General features: G+C 34.4%; 1 pseudogene; it reads left to right on the forward strand.

The window, feature by feature from the left end:
* Positions 1–2,770: 2,770 nt before the first annotated feature.
* LOC141520869 (E2F-associated phosphoprotein pseudogene) lies at positions 2,771–3,582 on the forward strand (annotated as a pseudogene).
* Positions 3,583–9,707: the final 6,125 nt, after the last annotated feature.

The raw sequence follows: 9,707 nt of genomic DNA on the forward strand, positions 1-9,707 counted from the left end.
AAAATACAAAAAAAAACAAACCCTTCAGAAATATTAAATGCATCCTTTTCAGATCATAATACAATAAAAATAAAATTCAAATGAAAGGCCATGAAAACATAAATTAAAATTTATTTAGAAATAGAGTTGTAGGATATAAAATAAACTTATATAAATTATTGGCATTTCTATAAGTTACCAACAAAGTATAAAAGGAAGAGATGAAAAGAGAAATTACATTTAAAATAGCTATAGATAATATAAAATACTTGGGAGTCTATCTGCTAAGACAAACTCAGGAACTATAAGAACACAATTATAATACTTATCACACAAAGTCATATATAAAAAAATTAGAGAAATATTATTGCTTGTGGGTAGGTTTAGCCATTATAATAAAATGTTAATTCTAACAAATTATTTTTCAGGACCATGCCAATCAAACTACAAAAAATTATTTTATAGTATAGAAAAAATTAATAACAAAATTCATTTGGAAGAACAAAAGGTCAAGAAACTCAAAGTAATCAATGAAAAAATAAATTACAAATGGAATAGATTAGGTATTTAATACTCATAAGCCAAGGAAGTTAAGTGGCACAGGGGATATAGTACAAGACCTGAAGTCAGGAAGACTCATCTTCATGGATTCAAATATGATCTCAGACACTTGCTAGCTGTGTGACCCTGGGCAAGGTATTTAATCTTGTTTGCCTTAGTTCCTCATCTTTGAAATGGGCTGGAGTAGGAAATAGCAAAGTATTACAAGAGCTTCATCAAGAAAATTCTAAGTAGGGTTACAAAGAATAGACACGACTGAAACAATGGAACAACACAGTAGAAAATTACTACAGTAACCTCAAGTTTAATAGTCATAAGTTTATGGTACAAGAACTCACTATCTGACAAAAAAAATGACTGGAAAATTGGAATATAGTTTGTGGAAACTAGGTTAAGATCAAGATTTAAACGTAAAGAGTGATATCATAAGTAATATGGGGAGAATGGATTTTTTTTAATTTTAGCTCTATGAATGGGGAAGTATGTATGACAAAATAAGAGACAGTGACATTATGGAATATTAAGTAGACAATCTTGGTTACATTAAATTAAAAAAGTTTTGCCTAAACAAAACCAATGCAAAATTAGAAGGAATGCAGGAAGATGAGAAAAATGATTTTACAGCAAATTCCTTTGATAAAGCCTCTTTTCTCAAAATTATAGAGAAGTGAGTTAAATTTATAATAATATTAGTCATTACCCATTTGATAAGTTGCCAAAGAATATGAACAGGGACTTTTTGGAAGAAATTAAAGCTATCTAAAGTCATATGAAAAAGTGCTCTAAACTACTATGGATTAGAGAAATGTAAATTAAAACTCTGAGGCACCACTTCACACCTATCAGATTGGTTAATATGACAAAAAAAAGAAAAATAACAAACGTCTGAGATGTGTGGAAAAATTAGGACACTAATGCAATGCTGGTGGAACTGTGGACTGCTCCAATCATTTTGGAAAGCACTTTGGCACTATGCTACAAAGGACATTCAAGCCAACAATATCACTCCTAGGTCTGTATCTCAAAATGATTAAAGAACCTATATGTACAAAAATATTTGTAGCAGCTATCTTTGTGGAAGCAAAGAGTTGGAAATTGAGGAGGTGCTCATTATTTGGGGAATGGCTGAACAAGTTGTGGTATATCATATTTGTGATGGAATACTATTGTGCTGTAAGAAATTATGAGCAGCATGACCTCAGAGATACCTGGAACTACTTAAATGAATTGATATTTGGTAAAGTGAGCAGAACTAGGAGAACATTGTACTCAGTAAAAGAAATATTGTACAATGATCAAATGTGAACAACTCAGCTAATTTCACTACAATTATCCAAGACAATTCCAAAATATTTATGAGAAAGAATTGTTGGAGTCTGAATGCAGATCAAAATATACTACTTTTGATTTCTTTGTTGTGTTTTTTTAATGATATTTTCATCTTTTGTGAACCTGGACAAAACACTTAAGCCTGTTTGTCTCAGTTTCCTCATCTGTAAAATGAGCTAGAGAAAGAAATGGCAAATCACTCCAGTACTTTTGTCAAGAAAACCCCAAATGAGGTCATGGAGATTTGAATATGACTTAAATGACTGAATAATAAGAACAAAAGAACTTAATATATGCCTTTCCCTTCATTAAAAGAAAGACAATACTTTGATGGATAACTCTCTGGGAGGAGCAAAGGGGAGAGAAATACATTAGGAAATGTAGGTGATATAAAATCAAAAAGATAATAAAATTATTGAAAGAGGAAAAAAGAATCAGCTAGATAGAATATATTTTATATCCTTTGTTGGGCAAACAAAAATAGCTGTTTAATTTAACTACTTTAGCCAAAATATTATAATTTTGATTTGGTTGGCTTAATTACTTTATTGTTTATGTAAAAATGGATGTATTCCTCCTCCTTCTGCCCCACTTCCCAACCTGGGTTGACATAGTTACAAGAAGATGCAGAATATAATCATAAGGTTTTAATGAAGTGTTAAACTGACTGTAGAATTGAGTCTATGCCTTGATCCCTTTATGTGAACACCTTTCTGGTTGAGTCCAGAAGGGAACAATTTGATTGACTGAGCAAACAAATTAGCCTTGCTTCTGATGGTTTTAAATAGCTAAGCCCTGGGATCTGGCTGCTGCCATTAGACAGTAGAACTACAATCTGGTGGCTTCATGAATTCACTCAGATCAGCTGTGCTGGGTCAGTTGTACTATATGCCTTTTCATCATGAACTGACTTTCTGAAGATGATGACCTTTATGTAGTTGAAGAGCCCAGCCAAGATGAGAAAACAGCTCTGAGAAGTTCCAGAAAGGTAGTAGATGAGTTTTTACATGGAACTCCTGAGGAATATCTTACTAATGACACTACCAGTGAAGTTGGGTTTGAAAATGAAATGGAAGTGGAATTCAATTCTGCCATAAAAAACAATGGAAGATAAGTTGTCATCACTAGAAACAGGTTCTTCCTTAAGAACTGTGAAAACTTGAATGATTCTGTCAAAGCACTATAATGTCATATATTCTGATACTGGTTCTGAGAATGAAGACTCAGTAATAACACAAATGACCAAGAAGAAAAAGTAGTAGGGTCGGATTCCTATAAATGATAAATTATTAGATCAACCTGAAAAAGACACTAGGGATCAAGCTTTGGTGAACGCACAAGAAGAGGATACTGTTTGTTTTGGAGTGCAACTCTCTCACCAACAACAGACTGTTCCAAATGGTGATTCTGTTTTGAATTGTCTTGTGCCTTAACTGCTAAAGGCATGAATACTACAAAACTCAATACAGAGCTATGTTTGTGATGAATTGCTTTGTCAACAGAGAGGAGGTGCTAAGATATAAAAGTTCAGTGAATCAGAAGAAAAGGCAGGGTCATAAGAAAATGAAGTCTGACAGTGAAAATTCCACAATTCAAGCAGAGAGTGAAGAAGTAGATCACCCAGTAAAATGTACCAAATGCTCAATTGAAGTAAAAGTATTTAATAAGTATGAAATCTTCCATTTCTTTAACAGTTTAGCAAGTCATACATAAAAGCACAGTTGATGATTTGCACACCTGCTACTATATAAAATACAAATATGGAGTTTATATTATTCTTGCTAGTTTGTACATTTAAGAAAATTTAAAATTATCATTTGAGGAAACATTTTTCATCTTGATAAGAAATGATGGCTAACTTTCAGACCAGTTTGAAAAAATAGGTTGTAAGTAATGATATTTAGAAAGTGACTTGATGTTTAATAGTCACATAATAGGAACTTAATCAATGTTTATTGAGTGATTGAATGAAGCCTTTACTGATTTCTCCAACTGCTAGAGCCTTCCTTTCCCTAACTACCTTGTACACACATACTCATTTGTTTTTATTCTCTCTATATAAAGATATATATTTAGAGAAAATATGAAATACATAGGAATTCTTTTCACTTGTATTTTTAATACAAAGTCTAGCACATGGCACTCAATAAATACCTGATGTTTGATTGATGGGATGTGTCTGTTCCTTTATTCTGATATTGACTATTTCTCATTTTTTACCATCTTTAACAATTTAATGCATCTGAAGTGATATGTTACAATTGTTTAATTCATATTTCTCTTATACATGTTTTAGAGCATTTAAAAAATATGATCATTTCTTCTTTTGAAAACTCTTCATGTGCCTTAACTACCTATCTATTTTACTCTTCAAGTTACTCTTTCCTTAGAGTCTCATCATGAAGCAAAATCATTTAAAACCATATGGGAAATACCTTTCTTCTGAAAGAAATTACTTAGAGGTTAAGTCCTCCCACAACCAATCTTTGTTTAAATGCAATCATTTCAAAATCATTGCCAGACTTAGCAAATGCTAATGGGGGTGGGGAAGATGAGGACAATTTCAACTTGGGTCCCTCTACAAAGTCAATACGAGCTACTAAACATTTACTGAAAGTCGAAGTCTGTAAAGGTATTGGACAGACAGGAAGAAAGGAGAGAGACTCTAATCCAAAAAAAGCAAAATACATAGTCTCTCTGACTATGATGGCAAAATGAGACTTACATATACACATTTGTACATGTAAAGATACATACATATCACATATATAATAAACAAAAAGCACTTCTATAATGTATATGCAATGTGCATATACATGTGTGTATATGTATTTATATATGTATGTATGTATGTATGTATGTATGTATAGGATCAGGTTTTAAGCTAGAAGGAACATTTAAGATCATCAAGTTCAATTCTCTCACTTTTGCAACTAAGGAAACATAAGTCCCATACTTGGGGAGACAAAACACAAATAGGCACACACAGAAATTTATACATGCACAAAGATAAATAAGGACTATAATAAAAGAAATATGACAAAGACAATAGATAGTTATTCTTTCCTTCTGAACCTCAGGTTCTTTATCTGTATAATAATACATTGAACTGGATCCTTAATGCTCCTTCTAACTCAGCTGTCCATGATACTATGAATTTAGATAATACCAACAATGCAAAGTGTGGGAAGTTAAGTTCAAGTTCAAATATAGATGGACTTTCTAAACATTTTGATTTACACAGTAAAAATGTCAGTGAAAACTGTGGACAATTTTCCTTGCTCATGTGGTTCATATGGTTTTTCTATAATAATGTCATCCTCTTGGATAACAAAATACTTTGCTTCTTGTATTTGCTTTATAACCAAAGAAACAGAGCTTCTAGACTTGATGGAGCCTGCAGGGAGTATCCATTCAAATCCACAAATGAAGAAGACTCAGAAAGGTAATACAAGAAAAATCCCATTTTTCAGAATGAATGAGTTTCCACCAAACATGATTCTCTTCCTGTTGGTCTCTATACCTATAATTTATGTTAGGCAAATTTACTTTGTGCGAAGACATGCTTCAGAACATACTAAGATAAAGTAGCAATAGGGAAGACTAGGGAATGAGGAGGTAGGGGAAGAGATTGGACAGAAGCAAAGTTCCTATTTAAGTGTGAGTAGAATGTTGGTATCCAAAGTTTCTCGGACTTTAGAAAATAAAAATTAGAAAAGAGACAAGACTAGTTTGGGACCAACCTTCATAAGAGACAACTTCATTTCCTAATCTGACCAAATAAACCTCCTAGTTGTCTGTAATTATTTAAGTGGAACATTGAGGACTCAAGATTCTTGCCTCCTGAGAAAACATCTAGAGAAATTGACCCCAAAGGGAAGTAAATTGTATAGCTTAGGAATTGTGGGAATTGACTGAACCACACTGACTCCATCTTGCAACACAATTCTACATCCAATTCAGTTCCTTTTCCATACAATTATGGGTCTAGTCCAATTTCTGTCTTGTGATAAAAATTTTATTCAGTTAGAAGAATTGTAAAACATTTTGTTGCATTGTTCGAACTTGGCCCTGCGTGTCTGGGAAGCTAGACCACCTTTACCTTGCTTCTTGTTGTTTTTTCATTGAGAACATATCTGATTTTTTGTGACCTTATGGACCATAATGGCAGACCAATGCTGTTCTTGGGGTTTTCTTGGCAAAGATACCAGAGTGGATTCTTTCTCCAATGGATTAGGGCAAATAGAGGGTAATTGACTTATCTAGTGTCACACAACTAATAATCTGAGGCCAGATCTGAGTTCAGATCTTTCTGACTTCAGAATCAGCAAATAACCTAACTGCTTCTACCTGTTGCCTAGAGACGCTTAATTAAGAACTTATATTATGTTGATTAGAAATGTAGTCAGATTTGAAGACTGATGAAAGTTTTCTCACAATTTTATATCTCAAGCAACCTATATGTCTTATCTGAAAACTGATCCTGTGCTGATCAATCAGTTACTGTTTCATTGCTTCTTTGATTGAATACAGGCACTTGGAAGGAGTAGGACACCTCATTTTCTGATTTCAGGGAATTGCACCTATTTACTCTCTCCTTCCTAAACTTGGAAAGCCCCTAATCTTTCCTCCAGTTAAAAATCATGTTACATAATCTTCTATCCTGATTTATATCCTGTTAACTGTTTTCTTTTAATGCATAAAAATCTGTCTCCCCCATATCTGTGATCCAGTGCCAAAACTGAAGAGGCTTGATCCCAATTTGTTATGCAATTGACATGCATTGCTTAACAAATTTATACGTTCAGAAACTTGAACTTATGTATCCCCTGTTAATTCAGATTCTTCCATTCACAATAAGGGGAAAAAAAGGCAATTGAGCAAAAGAGGAAAGATATTCAATGTTGTACATGTAGAAGTCACTAGTTCTTTGGATTCTCTAAACATTCCTTCTTAGGTCTCATTACCTTTACAATAACAATTTGCCTGATGGATAAGCAAGAACATAATCTGATCAAAACACCAACCCTGAGCCTCAGTTGTTGATGCTCTATAGATTCTAAGTAGATTTCTTTTCAGCTAGCAACTTCTACTGTTTTTTTTCCCTACTCTTTCCATCCCTGTGTGTTTATGTTTCTCTTCTGGTTTAATGTTTGACAACCTGCTCCTCCGCATGTCTTGCATGAAAGGGTTTCAACTGTATTCTTATGATCTTGCTTTCTTTTTAAAACATCTCTGTAGTTGCATGTGTTTGTGATTTGGGGGGGGGTGTATATGTATGTGGTGTGTGTGTGTGTGTGTGTGTGTGTGTGTGTGTGTGTGTGTGTGTGTTTTGGAGGGAGGAATGGGGAAAGAGTTGTTTCACTACAAATGGACCTTCAATAACAGAGAAGGATCTACACAATACAAAGAAAAGGAAGTGGCACTGGAGTCATAGAACCAAATTGATTGGTTACTAAAAAGGACCTATCAGACTAGATAGATTAGTTTGTGCTTGGGGATTGCAAGTTTCAAACCGGGAACATCCCCAGAATGAAGGGACAAGGTCACAAAAAGCCATCATCAGAAACATAAGCAAATGAGAATCAGCATAAAATGGATTGGATTAACCATTTGCATCAGAGACCCAGTCTAAGAGATATTTTGTGAACTAATGGCACTGGGATACTTCTTGGAGCTTATCAAAGGACTATGAGATCTTTCAAAATCTCATCAAGAAAACTCATGGATACTTGATACAAGATGATCAAATTAATTGAAGCATTTCTAAGGTTATACTGTGAAACAATAACAAAAATAGGAAACTGCTGATCTGTTTAAAATCTAAAAAAAAATGAGAATCAAGGAGTAAAAAAAAAATCACTGTCTCCAGCATTGCCCCAGGGGAAAGGGTGCCCTGATTTTAATGACTTCTACAGGTTATCTAGACAGGAATATCCCTGGAGTAGAGAAGGGCAATTCATCTCACTACATGGCTTGATGGAAATATCCCCTAAGAATTTCTACCTCCGTTTGTTCTAATTCTGGGCTAACCAAGCTTCTGTCTGATCTGTACTTTGATATTCTGAATATACTTACTCAATGGGGAAATGCCCTCAGTAAATGGTTGCTACCAGTTACCCTGACCAACATGTATTTCTGGTGTAAGATTCAGTCTCCTGGGAGTCTGTTTAACATGAATCAATTTCCCAGAGCCTAATCACCCTTGTACAAACTAGAGAAATTGGGATTTTTTAACCTGCCAAAGCTGAAGCCTAGAGCCTGGGTTTTTGGTGATCCCCAATCACGCTATAGGCTCAATCTGAAACAGGTGACTGATCTCTCTCTTAGTGCCAGTGTACATCAATTAGTTTATTTTTCAATGTTGTATCTGTGGGGTAAATTCACTGGACTTAGGGGGTATAGGGATGGGGGTGGAGAATTATAGAAATACATGTTCTCCTTGCCTCCAGATTAGAAACTCCTACCAGCAAACGAAATCTCTGTCTTTTTTATTTCTTCCACAGCATCTTGAACAGATAATCAGAGCGTGCCGACATTCAGCAGTAATCAATTAGTACCTACTTTAGATTAAATTGAGAATATGTAAATTGGACTCTCATCAAGGCTGCACACAGCCAATGATTCAGACTCACGCACCCTAACCACACGCTACAAACATACTAAATGACAGGGACACAAAAGGTGACAAAATTCTTATCTCCAAGTCTAAAAATTGATATTGGTACAGCTGTTTTCTTTTCTCCAGATGTAGCTATATACCACATAAACTTATGCAACATTCAATTCAATTCAACACCTATTATGTACCTAGTATGTGCCAGGTCATATAGTTACAAAAATGAAAATATAACTCAGTTCTTTGCCCTGGGGGAGTTCACATTCTATATATTAAATGTACAGATATGGTTAAGACAATGTTACAGTAACAAAACTTTAACTAGGATGGGGTGATTTGAGCTTTGTCTCAGTGAGTAAGAATTCAGAAGGACACTGATAACACTTGTACTTCTTCAGAAGGCAGAAACTATTGAATTTAAGAGCTAGTTAGTAAGAATAATTAGTTTCAAATGTGAAGCTACCAGATGGTCTAATTCTTCCTTTAGCAACAATACCCTAAAGTCAACTCCCTCCCCTGGTGAAGGTCTCATCAGAAATGACTTCTGGCTTCTGGAGTCCTAGAATCTCTTTAAATCTCCTTTCCCTGGTTTCTCCCTCATTTTTGACCTCATGTTCCAAAGACCATAGTCTTCTATGCTTCTACTACAATTATTATTAAAAATAGATTGGTGATTCATTTTATTCTTCAAGTATCAGGAAAATTGTCGATGTATATCAGTGGAGAGAATTTCAACATCTGCATCAGGGTTTGCCCCATGCAATGAAATTACAGCTTTAGGTGATATTCAAACAGTAACTTTTTTAAAAAGTAGCTAATAAGGAAGAGTCTTTAAGCAGAGAAGTGACAGGATCAAGATGAAAGAATTAATGAATGAAAGAATGAGCACTTCTCAGGGAAGTGAGTGGTATATGTAATGGCAGAGAAGAGGTGAAGAAAATGACTCTAAGGAAGGGTCATAGCTGGGTATGACTAGATAGAGTGAAATTGTGAGTTTACTCTCTTATACTGTCCAATTAGGAGGGTATAGGTCCCAGGACAGGAGTTCAGGCAAAGTCAACAAGCATTTATATGCCCTTACTTTGTATGAGCCAAGAAAACTCAAAATGGAGTCACCAAGAGTCAGACATAACTGAAAAATGACTAAACATAAAAGCATATACACATATACATACACATTTTTTAATCCTACTAGTACAATCCTCAAATGAACTTGTAT

The sequence above is a fragment of the Macrotis lagotis genome, chromosome 1, assembly GCF_037893015.1.
Source record: "Macrotis lagotis isolate mMagLag1 chromosome 1, bilby.v1.9.chrom.fasta, whole genome shotgun sequence".
In the NCBI taxonomy this organism is placed as follows: Eukaryota; Metazoa; Chordata; class Mammalia; order Peramelemorphia; family Peramelidae; genus Macrotis; species Macrotis lagotis.